The sequence below is a fragment of the Bufo gargarizans genome, chromosome 11 (assembly GCF_014858855.1).
Source record: "Bufo gargarizans isolate SCDJY-AF-19 chromosome 11, ASM1485885v1, whole genome shotgun sequence".
Taxonomy (NCBI): Eukaryota; Metazoa; Chordata; class Amphibia; order Anura; family Bufonidae; genus Bufo; species Bufo gargarizans.
In genome coordinates, this window is record NC_058090.1 from 36,066,234 (window position 1) to 36,080,097 (window position 13,864).

Below are 13,864 nucleotides of genomic sequence, written 5' to 3' on the forward strand. Positions count from 1 at the left end.
GTCAGATCTTCCATTAACAATATGCATCTTTGCTAAGAGAATAATCAGAATTATGGAGGCACCTAACACTATATATTCCCACAGTATGGGAACTCTTGGCTATATACCGAGAGAAATATCTTATTAATATCACGAGTAGTAAACAAAATATACGTTACCGGGTCAAAAGGTAGACAGAGTTTAGATGGGACCAGTTCTGAAGAACTTTCCTAGTAATCCCAAAAAATAATCCAAGTTTCTTCTGGTAAAGTTTTTCTTTTTGATTGGATGAATGGATAAATCAATGGATCTATGGATATCTGGTTCTTTTGATCTATATGGCTCTCTATGGCTTCCTATATGGCTTCCCCTTGCTACTCCGCACACGAGTAATTATTCCCCCCCTTATCCAAGAATCATCCCTTCTAGATTAGGGATTCCCAATCAGGTAAGGTGGGTGTATTCGCATGAAAATAACACCATGATGTCATATCAACTCCTAATATGGTATAGAACAAATAATGAAATAATATAATATTGTCCATCTGCCTCCAGATGGCACTGCGGTATTGCAGATGAACATCACAACTTTTAAGCATTAAAATTAAATATCTAATAATATGTTCTCATGACCTCCTTGACCTTTGAACATACATCATTGAGGAAGGTCTTTTCCTGACACTTTTAATTACCTATATCCTGGACTTGTTGGAGTTGTCTGTCTTCTCCTATCTTTTTGAAATCTAGGTTGACTTGATGAAAATTTTATATAACGGATATATGAATCCTTATCAAGTCATTGCCTATCTATGAAATGACCTTGTTCCCTCCAGACAGACATGTCTTAGGAAGTTGGTTCACTCCTCTAGATAGTCCCATATCTTTAGTAATAACTTTTACAAACCGGATTCCAAAAAAGTTGGGACACTATACAAATCGTGAATAAAAACTGAATGCAATGATGTGGAGGTGCCAACTTCTAATATTTTATTCAGAATAGAACATAAATCACGGAACAAAAGTTTAAACTGAGAAAATGGTTTAACAAATCCTAAAAAAGTTGGGACAAGGCCATTTTCACCACTGTGTGGCATCTCCCCTTCTTCCTACAACACTCAACAGACGTCTGGGGACAGGAGACCAGTTTCTCAAGTTTAGAAATAGGAATGCTCTCCCATTCTAGAACCTGAATATATTTTTCTGCATTGATGGTGCCTTTCCAGACATGCAAGCTGCCCATGCCACACGCACTCATGCAACCCCATACCATCAGAGATGCAGGCTTCTGATAACAACTTGGGTTGTCCTTGTCCTCTTTGGTCTGGATGACATGGCGTCCCAGATTTCCAAAAAGAACTTCGAATAGTGACTCGTCTGACCACAGAACAGTCTTCCATTTTGCCACACTCAATTTTAAATGATCCCTGGCCCAGTGAAAACGCCTGAGCTTGTGGATCTTGCTTACAAATGGCTTCTTCTTTGCACTGTAGAGTTTCAGCTGGCAACGGCGGATGGCATGGTGGATTGTGTTCACTGACAATGGTTTCTGGAAGTATTCCTGAGCCCATTCTGTGATTTCCTTTACAGTAGCATTCCTGTTTGTGGTGCAGTGTCGTTGTACTCCAATATCTTTCAGGCGAGTTTGTCTCCACTCATATCTCCAGGGCATGCGATTGGTCGCCTTTTTCCTGAGCCTTCTTGTGGTCTTACATTTCCTGTTTTCCTGGAGATAGATTCTCCCCCCATTTTTTCAGGAAGGCATGCCCTTACGTGCACTCATCCTAGCCATTGCCACGTTCTCCCTTTTCCCCAAGGGAGTGACTGCATTCTTGGGTGGGATGGTGTCCCACTTTCTCCTTCTCAGGTGTTTCTCTCCTCTCACCTGTTTTGTGGTGGAAGGAGGCTTGCTCTCTTCCCAGTCTGACTGTTGCAATTTTTTCTCTCGGAGCGTTCTGTCACCTGTGCCTCCCTGTTTCCTCTCTACCCTGGCATCTGCTCCTGCGCCTTCACATGGCATTTACCACAACAGGGCATGTCCTTGGTCTGAGACCATTCGGAGAGGTTTTCCTTGCCAGGTCCTTTCACTGGCTGAGTTCCTCTGTTTTTAGGCCTTAAGGAATTGGCTCCTGTTTGCCACTGGGTATTCCTCAGGGTCTTCCTTTTGCTTGCCCTCCAGGACGTTGTTTTCCTTCTGTCAGGACTTCTGTCCTTTCCCAGGCATTTTCTCCTCTGACAGGTTCCCTCGCTGACTTTTTGGGACCATCTTATCTTCTTGCTGGATTTGTCTTCTAGATCCTTCTCCTAGGGCATTTTTTTTTTTTTTAACTCGTTTTATTAAAAGATGTTAATCACAAGCATGATGCACACAGGACATTGCATCAACCCACGCAGGGGCCAAAATTATGAAGAGCAAGATAAACAGAATTACATAGGACAGGGTTGCAAATATACCAAGAGCCCCAGACGGGGGATGATGAATTGAATGAGGCACAGTGAGCACAGAGTACAGTATCATACACACAATATAGCGTGATAACATTGAGAACTGCATTTAACAGTATAAGCCCATTGGGGCTGAGGAGGAGGGTCAATGAGGACCATCGCCTGTCACATACATGTGCGAAGAGTGTAAAGTGATCGGAGAGGCACACCAGTCGCCCCACACTCTAATCTAATTTCTGAGGGCACTCTCTGTGCTTGTAGACAACCTTCTCCATAGAGACTGCGTGATTCACCAGGGAGATCCACTGTCCCTTAGAGGGAGGGAAATCGCCCATCCACCTCAAGGCGATTGCTTTTCTGGCAAGGAATAAAGTTTCAACTATAAAGATTCTATGGTAATGGGACCATGACTCCTCATCCACAACCCCCAGTATACACAACTTGGGGCATAGGGGTAGCACTACTGGAACCATGGTGGCGAGGACTGCAACCCAGAATTGGCGAATGATTTTGCAATCCCAAATCTGCCTGAAGTTTGCTCCCTCTATATCACATCGATGACCCCTTGTCACGAACGGTGTACAGGAAACAAGGCAAAGCAACATGTATAAATGACTCGCGGGATCCAAAAGCTAAGGAACGAAGGGAGACCCCTGCAGAAGACCTGGCACTTTCCCTGGCTGCTCAGCCTATGCAAAGATCCTAATGGTGGAGGTTTGCATATCCACGAACCTTGACTATAAAGCCCTGAGCACCCTACAATAGTGAGGGGACACGACCACCGGCTCCCTACACAAGATACGGAGGGAGTCAGGGTCACCTGGGATCCAGCAAACAGAAAATAACAGATAAAGGTACAACACTTAGCTTTGAAGCAAACAGGAGAACAAATTCAGCATGCACACACACTCCAGGAAGTAGTATAAGCCGCCCAGAAAAGCATTCTGGGGAGGAATTTAAAGGGAAGCAATTAGTCCAACACATGACAGCTGAGAGAGGCTAACGAGAGGAGGAACTGAATACCAAAACACAGAAACTCAAGGAGGAGGTTCTGAAAGGCCTCTGTCAGAGCTTCTCAGCTGTCTGGTTGTGACAGTACCCCTCCCTCTACGAGTGGACTCCGGACACTCAGAACCCACCTTCTCAGGATGGGACCTATGGAAAGCCCTGATGAGACGAGAGGCCTTAATGTCCGTCACTGGGACCCACATCCTCTCCTCAGGACCATACCCCTCCCAATGAACAAGGTACTGAAGAGAACCGCGGACAAGACGAGAATCCACAATCCTAGAGACCTAAAATTCTAGATTCCCATCAACCATAATCGGAGGAGGAGGCAAAGGCGAGGGTACAATGGGTTGAACATAAGGTTTCAATAAGGACTTATGAAAAACATTATGGATCTTCCAAGTCTGAGGAAGATCAAGACGGTATGCAACAGGATTGATGACAGACAGGATTTTGTAAGGCCCAATAAACCTAGGACCCAACTTCCAGGAGGGAACCTTCAATTTGATATTCTTGGTAGACAACCACACCAGATCACCAACATTCAGGTCCGGACCAAGCACACGTCTCTTATCAGCCACACGCTTATATCTCTCACTCATGCTCTTTAGATTATCTTGAATCTTTTGCCAAATAGATGACAAAGACGAGGAGAATCTGTCCTCATCAGGTAAACCAGAAGACCCCTCTCCCGAGAAAGTCCCAAACTGTGGATGAAACCCATATGCACCAAAAAATGGTGACTTATCAGAGGACTCCTGACGACGGTTATTTAAAGCAAACTCAGCAAGGGACAAAAAAGAACACCAATCCTCTTGATTCTCCGCCACAAAACAACGCAGATATGTCTCCAGATTCTGATTGACGCGCTCTGTCTGGCCATTCGACTGCGGGTGAAAAGCAGAAGAGAATGACAACCGAACCCCCAAGCGAGAACAGAAAGCCTTCCAGAATCTGGAAACAAACTGCGTGCCCCTATCAGAGACTATGTCTGAAGGAATACCGTGCAACTTGACAATGTGATCAACAAATGCCTGCGCCAGCGTCTTAGCATTGGGCAAACCAGGAAAAGGGATGAAATGCACCATTTTGCTAAAACGGTCCACCACCACCAGAATCACAGTCTTCCCCGAGGAACGAGGCAGGTCCGTGATAAAGTCCATGGACAGATGTGTCCAAGGACGGGAAGGAATGGGTAAGGGAAGGAGAGGACCTGATGGCCGTGAATGAGGGACCTTGGCACGAGCGCAAGTCTCGCAGGCTGCCACAAAACCCTCAACCGACTTACGAAGCGCAGGCCACCAGAATCTCCGAGCGATGAGATCCAGTGTGGCTCTTACCCCCGGGTGCCCAGCAAGGACCGTATCGTGGTGTTCTTTAAAAATCTTGTGTCTTAAGGCGAGAGGCACAAGCAACCTCCCAGGAGGACAAAGATCAGGAGCCTCTGACTGGGCTGCCTGCACCTCTGCCTCCAATTCAGGAAAAAGAGCAGAGACCACCACACCTTCAGCCAAAATGGGACCCGGGTCTTCAAAATTCCCGCCTCCCGGAAAACAACGTGACAGGGCATCTGCCTTCACATTCTTAACTCCAGGGCGGAACGTGACAACAAAATTAAACCTAGAAAAGAACAACGACCATCTGGCCTGTCTCGGGTTCAGACGCTTGGCTGACTCCAAGTAGGCCAGATTTTTATGGTCAGTAAATACGGTAATAGGGTGTCTGGCTCCCTCTAGCCAATGGCGCCATTCCTCAAAAGCCAACTTGATGGCCAACAATTCCCTATCTCCCACATCGTAATTTCTCTCCGCGGAGGAGAGTTTTCTTGAGAAAAAGGCACACGGTCGCCAATTGGCAGGAGAGGAACCCTGAGACAAGACCGCCCCCACACCCACCTCAGAAGCATCAACCTCAACTATGAAGGGTAACGAAACATCAGGTTGCACCAAGATGGGAGCGGAAGCAAAACTCTCCTTGATATCAGAAAAGGCCTTACGCGCCTCTACTGACCAAGAAGAAAAATCTACCCCCTTTCTGGTCATATCCGTGAGTGGTTTAACAATAGAAGAATAATTCAAAATGAACTTCCTGTAATAATTGGCAAAGCCCAAAAAACGCATCAGCGCCTTTTGATTCTCAGGAAGCTCCCACTCAAGCACAGCGCGGACCTTCTCGGGGTCCATGCGAAAACCAGAAGCGGAGAGAAGAAACCCCAGAAATTGAATTTCTGGAACCGCAAACACACATTTTTCCAGTTTCGCATATAATTTATTCTCCCGCAGGATGAGCAAGACCTGACGTAAATGTTCCTTATGAGTTTTGAAATCGGGAGAAAAAATCAAAATGTCATCCAAATACACCAATACAAATTTTCCCATCAAATGATAAAAAATGCTGTTCACGAAATGCTGAAAAACGGCTGGGGCATTTATCAAACCAAAAGGCATAACCAAATTCTCAAAATGGCCCTCAGGGGTATTGAAGGCCGTCTTCCATTCGTCCCCTTCTCTGACCCTGACCAGGTTGTATGCCCCTCTTAAATCTAATTTGGAAAAGACTTTAGCCCCAACAACCTGGTTAAACAGGTCCGGGATCAGAGGAAGCGGATAAGGGTCACGAATTGTGATATTGTTCAGCTCCCTGAAATCCAGACAAGGTCTTAAAGAACCATCTTTTTTCTTAACAAAGAAAAAACCAGCGGCAACAGGTGACTTTGAGGGTCGTATGTGTCCCTTTCTCAGACTCTCAGAGATATAAGTACGCATAGCGATCCTCTCAGGTTGGGAAAGATTGTATAAACGAGATTTAGGCAGCTTGGCGTCTGGGATGAGATTAATAGGGCAATCGTACTCCCTGTGCGGGGGCAAATCCTGAACTCCACTCTCAGAGAAGACATCCGAAAATTCAGAGAGAAAAGATGGTACAGTCTTAGTAGCAACCTCAGAAACAGATGTCGTGAGGCAATTCTCTCTGCAAAAGTCACTCCAACCATTTATTTGCCTTGCTTGCCAATCAATGGTGGGGTTATGTTTAGTGAGCCAGGGTAGCCCCAACACTAGAGGAGTCGGCAAACCGCTAAGGACGAAACATGACACATCCTCAACATGAGCATCACTCACAATTAAACGGATATTGTGAACTATGCCCTTTAATGACTTCTGAGAAAGTGGAGCGGAATCGATAGAAAACACAGGAATATCCTTTCTCAAAGCGCACACCTGGAAACCATGAGTTATCGCAAAGTGATTATCAATGAGATTGACCGCTGCTCCACTATCCACAAAAATCTCACAAAAAATGTTCTTGCTCTCTAGCGCCACCCTAGCCGGCAGGACAAAACGGGAACTACAAGCAAACGGAAAATCTTCAATTTCCGCCTCAATCCTGCCAATAGTAACAGACGGAACATTTTTCAAAGATTTTTTCCTCTTTGTTTCTTTATTATACCCAGAGAACTGCCTGAATCTCCTAGAGGGACAAATATTTGCCAAATGATTAATACCTCCACAACAAAAACAAACCCTCTCATGCGGGCTGAATCTTCTATTGTCAGAAGCAATCAACCCCAGCTGCATGGGCTCCTGCTCAGAAGGGGCTGACAGCGACTGAGACCCCTGCGCAGAGAATGGGACCGCTGCACAGTCCTGGGACCGAGTATGACAGGAAAGAGAGATCTCTCCTCTCTCTCTAAGACGCCTGTCAATACGAACGGCCTGAGACATAGCAGAGTCCAAAGAAATAGGCCTTTCATGAAAGGCAAATGCATCTTTCAATCCCTCTGAAAGACCATGGCAAAATTGACTTCGGAGTGCAGCATCATTCCAACCAGTATCAGCTGCCCAACTCCGAAATTCTGAGCAGTATATTTCTGCGGATTGTTTACCCTGGCATAGGAGACGTAGTCTAGACTCCGCCAGAGCAATACGATCCGGATCATCATATATCTGACCCAGGGCTAAAAAGAATTCATCCACTGAACGGAGGGGCCGTGCCCCCTCCGGCAGCGAAAAGGCCCAGGACTGAGCGTTACCCCTGAGCAGCGATATAATGATCCCCACCCTCCGTTCCTCATCACCAGAAGAATGGGGAAGAAGGCGAAAATGGAGTTTGCAAGCCTCTCTAAAACGCACAAAATTCTCACTACCCCCGGAGAACGTATCCGGGAGCGAGATCTTAGGCTCAGAACAAGCTCCATGAACGCAAGCTGAACCGGTCACTTGAAGCTGAGACAAAGTCTTACGGAGGTCAGTTACCTCCAATGAAAGACCCTGGAAGCGTTCAGCCAAAAGTGAAACCGGATCCATGCTTAAGACGGTTTTGGCGGCTTATAATGTCACGGAATGTGTACAGGTAACAAGGCAAAGCAACATGTATAAACGACTCGCTGGATCCAAAAACTAAGGAACCAAGGGAGACCCCTGCAGAAGACCTGGCACTTTCCCTGGCTGCTCAGCCTATGCAAAGATCCTAATGGTGGAGGTTTGCATATCCACGAACCTTGACTATAAAGCCCTGAGCACCCTACTATAGTGAGGGGACACGACCACCGGCTCCCTACACAAGACACGGAGGGAGTCAGGGTCATCTGGGATCCAGCAAACAGATATTAACATATAAAAGTACACTTAGCTTTGAAGCAAACAGGAGGACAGATCAGCGTGCACACACACTCCAGGAAGTAATATAAGCCGCCCAGAAAAGCATTCTGGGGAGGCATTTAAAGGGAAGCAATTAAGACATGACAGCTGAGAGAGGCTGACGAGAGGAGGAGCTGAATACCACAACACAGAAATTCAAGGAGGAGGTTCTGAAAGGCCTCTGTCAGAGCTTCTCAGCTGTCTGGTTGTGACAGGAGGAGAGTTTTCTTGAGAAAAAGGCACACGGTCGCCAATTGGCAGGAGAGGAACCCTGAGACAAGACCGCCCCCACACCCACCTCAGAAGCATCAACCTCAACTATGAAGGGTAAAGAAACATCAGGTTGCACCAAGATGGGAGCGGAAGCAAAACTCTCCTTGATATCAGAAAAAGCCTTACGCGCCTCTACTGACCAAGAAGAAAAATCTACCCCCTTTCTGGTCATATCAGTGAGTGGTTTAACAATAGAAGAATAATTCAAAATGAACTTCCTGTAATAATTGGCAAAGCCCAAAAAACGCATCAGCGCCTTCTGATTCTCAGGAAGCTCCCACTCAAGCACAGCGCGGACCTTCTCGGGGTCCATGCGAAAACCAGAAGCGGAGAGAAGAAACCCCAGAAATTGAATTTCTGGAACCGCAAACACACATTTTTCCAGTTTCGCATATAATTTATTCTCCCGCAGGATGAGCAAGACCTGACGTAAATGTTCCTTATGAGTTTTGAAATCGGGAGAAAAAATCAAAATGTCATCCAAATACACCAATACAAATTTTCCCATCAAATGATAAAAAATGCTGTTCACGAAATGCTGAAAAACGGCTGGGGCATTCATCAAACCAAAAGGCATAACCAAATTTTCAAAATGGCCCTCAGGGGTATTGAAGGCCGTCTTCCATTCGTCCCCTTCTCTGACCCTGACCAGGTTGTATGCCCCTCTTAGATCTAATTTGGAAAATACTTTAGCCCCAACAACCTGGTTAAACAGGTCTGGGATCAGAGGAAGCGGATAAGGGTCACGAATTGTGATATTGTTCAGCTCCCTGAAATCCAGACAAGGTCTTAAAGAACCATCTTTTTTCTTAACAAAGAAAAAACCAGCGGCAACAGGTGACTTCGAGGGTCGTATGTGTCCTTTTCTCAGACTCTCAGAGATATAAGCACGCATAGCGATCCTCTCAGGTTGGAAAAGATTGTATAAACGAGATTTAGGCAGTTTGGCGCCTGGGATGAGATTAATAGGGCAATCGTACTCCCTGTGCGGGGGCAAATCCTGAACTCCACTCTCAGAGAAGACATCCGAAAATTCAGAGAGAAAAGATGGTACAGTCTTAGTAGCAACCTCAGAAACAGATGTCGTGAGGCAATTCTCTCTGCAAAAGTCACTCCAACCATTTATTTGCCTCGCTTGCCAATCAATGGTGGGGTTATGTTTAGTGAGCCAGGGTAGCCCCAACACTAGAGGAGTAGGCAAACCGCTAAGGACAAAACATGACACATCCTCAACATGAGCATCACTCACAATTAAACGAATATTGTGAACTATGCCCTTTAATGATTTCTGAGAAAGTGGAGCGGAATCAATAGCAAAAACAGGAATATCCGTTCCCAAAGTGCGCACCTGGAAACCATGAGTTATTGCAAATTGATTATGTCAATGAGATTGACCGCTGCTTCACTATCCACAAAAATCTCACAAAAAATGTTCTTGCTCTCTAGCGCCACCCTAGCCGGCAGGACAAAACAAGAACTACAAGCAAATGGAAAACCTTCAATTTCCGCCTCAACCCTGCCAATAGTAACAGACGGAACATTTTTAAAAGATTTTTTCCTGTTTGTTTCTTTATTACTCCCAGAAAACTGCCTGAATCTCCTAGAGGGACAAATATTTGCCAAATGATTTATACCTCCACAACAAAAACAAACCCTCCCATGCGAGCTGAATCTTCTATTGTAAGAAGCAATCAACCCCAGCTGCATGGGCTCCTGCTCAGAAGGGGCTGACGGCGACTGAGACCCCTGCGCACAGAATGGGACCGCTGCACTGTCCTGGGACTGAGTATGACAGGAAGGGGACATCTCTCCTCTCTCTCTTACTGTCACAACCAGACAGCTGAGAAGCTCTGACAGAGGCCTTTCAGAACCTCCTCCTTGAGTTTCTGTGTTGTGGTATTCAGTTCCTCCTCTCGTTAGCCTCTCTCAGCTGTCATGTGTTGGACTAATTGCTTCCCTTTAAATTCCTCCCCAGAATGCTTTTCTGGGCGGCTTATACTACTTCCTGGAGTGTGTGTGCACGCTGACTCTGTCCTCCTGTTTGCTTCAAAGCTAAGTGTTGTACCTTTATCTGTTATTTTCTGTTTGCTGGATCCCAGGTGACCCTGACTCCCTCCGTATCTTGTGTAGGGAGCCGGTGGTCGTGTCCCCTCACTATTGTAGGGTGCTCAGGGCTTTATAGTCAAGGTTCGTGGATATGCAAACCTCCACCATTAGGATCTTTGCATAGGCTGAGCAGCCAGGGAAAGTGCCAGGTCTTCTGCAGGGGTCTCCCTTGGTTCCTTAGCTTTTGGATCCAGCGAGTCATTTATACATGTTGCTTTGCCTTGTTTCCTGTACACCGTCCGTGACATTATAAGCCGCCATAACCGTCTCAAGCATGGATCCGGTTTCACTTTTGGCTGAACGCTTCCAGGGTCTTTCATTGGAGGTAGCTGATCTCCGTAAGACTTTTTCTCAGCTTCAAGTGACCGGTTCAGCTTGCGTTCATGGAGTTTGTTCTGAGCCTAAGATCTCGCTCCCGGATACGTTCTCCGGGGATAGTGAGAATTTTGTGCGTTTTAGAGAGGCTTGCAAACTCCATTTTCGCCTTCTTCCCCACTCCTCTGGTGATGAGGAACGGAGGGTGGGGATCATTATATCGCTGCTCAGAGGTAACGCTCAGTCCTGGGCCTTTTCGCTGCCGGAGGGGGCACGGCCTCTCCGTTCAGTGGATGAATTATTTTTAGCCCTGGGTCAGATATATGATGATCCGGATCGTATTGCTCTGGCTGAGTCTAAACTACGTCTATTATGCCAGGGTAAACAATCCGCAGAAATGTACTGCTCAGAATTTCGGAGATGGGCAGTTGATACTGGTTGGAATGATGCTGCGCTCCGAAGTCAATTTTGCCATGGTCTTTCAGAGGGATTGAAAGATGCATTTGCCTTTCATGAGAGGCCTATTTCTTTGGACTCTGCTATGTCTCAGGCCGTTCGTATTGACAGGCGTCTTAGAGAGAGAGGCTAACGAGAGGAGGAACTGAATACCACAACACAGAAACTCAAGGAGGAGGTTCTGAAAGGCCTCTGTCAGAGCTTCTCAGCTGTCTGGTTGTGACACCCCTATTGTGAGCGATTCTTCCCATCTTTTGAAGTCTAGTGGGAGTGAGGTAGCTGCGATGAAGGATGAAAAGTTGAATCATTTGGTTATTTATGGAGGGTGATACTTTGGTCGGAGCTGCCAGTGCCTCCTCCCAATCCTTAGGAGATAAAGAGGGAATTAGCTTCCTCCACTTATCCTCAACTGTCAGAGGAGCAGCCGTCATGCGGCAATTAAGTAGGTGAGTGTATAACACTGACACTATACCCCTCGGACCCTGCGATTTCAAAACACCAATAACGGGGTATTTAGACAAGCCTCTGCACCCCCCTAGGAAATTGGGCCTGTAGTGCGTGTCTCAGCTGGAGGTATCTGAAGAAGAGAGTTCCTAGGGCATATTTATATATGTTGTTTGGCTAGGTCACTGCCAACGGTTGTTTTCCTGTGGTGATGCCCTCCTGTTTTATCAGTGGGGAGCAGGGGATCCTTCCAGTTCCTTCCTCTGGCTCACCAATGTGCCATTTAGTTCACCTCTGTTTCTACGAAGGACATCTGCCCTGCTTCCTCTCCTCCAGCTAGGTGTTTCCCTTTGCATTTTCTTGCATTTGGGATTTTGCTCCCAGACACTTGTCCTGCGATTCTGGCAGTCTCCCTCTATTTATCCCTTGATATGCAAAATAACCGTGGAGCCCCAGTTATGGGTCTTCAACACAGTGAAAGCCAGATATCCCTCAAAGGAAGGAAAACTGAGCAAAGGGGTGTCCCCATTACAGAGATCACCAAATCCACCATATTAAGTGGCCCCTATGTCAAGATCCCGCTCTTTTACAAGCGTTAAGGATGTGACAGGGAAAACCTAAGCCAGTTATCCATCCACAGACAGCTGTTTCGGGGTGTTGCCCCTCATCAGTGTGGAATAGGATTCTGGCTAACCGGGAGCAATGCCTTGGAGACTACTCAAACAAAACAATAGCTGATCTTAGGGAGACCAGCTACAGAAAACACTGTGGAGCCTTATTTAAGAGTCTCGACACAGCAATCCAAAGCTCCCTGGGAAACAGTGATATGCAAAATAACCGTAGAGCCCCAATTATGGGTCTTCAACACAGTGAAAGCCAGATATCCCTCAAAGGAAGGAAAACCGAGCAAAGGGGTGTCCCCATTACAGAGATCACCAAATCCATCTATTTATCCCTTGGGATTCTTCCTGGTCCTGGAGCCTCTCGGCTCATTGCTTAGTTTTCCTTTCCCCCAGTTCATGCTATATGGCCTCTACTAATCCTGTTGGGTCAATGGTTTTTTACTGCACCTGTACTCCAAAACGTTTGCATGGCTTTTCCCACCCTCTCGGACTGCTTTGAGACGTCCTATGGTGCTGTGTCCCCTAATGCCATTAACGAGAAAATTATATTTTTGTACTTACCGTTAAATCCCTTTCTCGTTCCATGCATTGGGGGCACAGATCCCACCCTCTGTTTTTACTTTCTCTGTCACCGGCCTGTTCTCTTTTCTTCGACGGTCCAGGACTTGTTGGTTCCTTGCTTCTGTTCCCTCTCCTACTGCTATTGGTACAAACTGATTAGTGTTTGTGGAAAGGGTATAGCCCACCTGGACAGAGCCAACACCTTTCTTTTGCTAGTGTCAGCCTTCTAGTGGCAGCGGGGCATATACCCATGGTGCTGTATCCCCCAATGGATTGAACGAGAAAGGGATTTTACGATAAGTACAAAAATCCAATTTTTGTATTGCCATAATCTAATGTACCCACAAAGTAAAGTTAAAGGGGTTGGGCAGGCAGCATATTTTGATGACCTATCCTAAGGATAGGTCATCAATATCTGATCGGCATCCTCAGGATAGGTTGTCAATATCTGATCAGTGGCGGTCCGACACCCAGCACACCCTTTCATCAGCTGTTTTAAGAGGACGCAGCTTTCCATTAGAGCACTACTTCCGCTTCATTACACTGCCCTTCGTCTTGGAAGTGCAGTGTAATTACAACTACTTGCTTTATTCACTTGAATGGAACAAGTACTTGTAACTACACTGTAGAGGAAACAACAGGCAGTGTAGTGAAGAGGAAGCAACGCAATCACATGGAGTGCCGCCTCCTCTTGATGACCTATTTTGAGGATGCCGATCAGATATTGATGACCTATCCCTATCCTAAGGATATATATATTGCCTACACAACCCCATGAAAAGGGTTTTCTGGAGTAGAATACGGGTGGCCTATCCTCAGGATAAGTCATCTGCCTGGCAGAGGTTTGACTCCCGACACTGCTGTTTGAAGATGCCTAAGTTCTATGGCTCCTCACAAGCACAGCGCTGTACACTTTATAGTGGCAGTTATTGGTATTGCAGCCCAAGCCCGTTGGGACTGAGTTGTGTCTGGACCAATGACCCATAAACATGACGTCACTGGCCTAAGAAGAGGCTGCAG

At 46.3% G+C, this 13,864-nt stretch overlaps 1 protein-coding gene across 3 annotated transcripts in view; it reads left to right on the plus strand.

The window, feature by feature from the left end:
• LOC122922153 (acyl-coenzyme A thioesterase 1-like) overlaps positions 1-13,864 on the plus strand; it is a 43,591-nt gene that overhangs the window by 28,909 nt on the left and 818 nt on the right. The gene's annotated exons all lie outside the window — the stretch shown is intronic.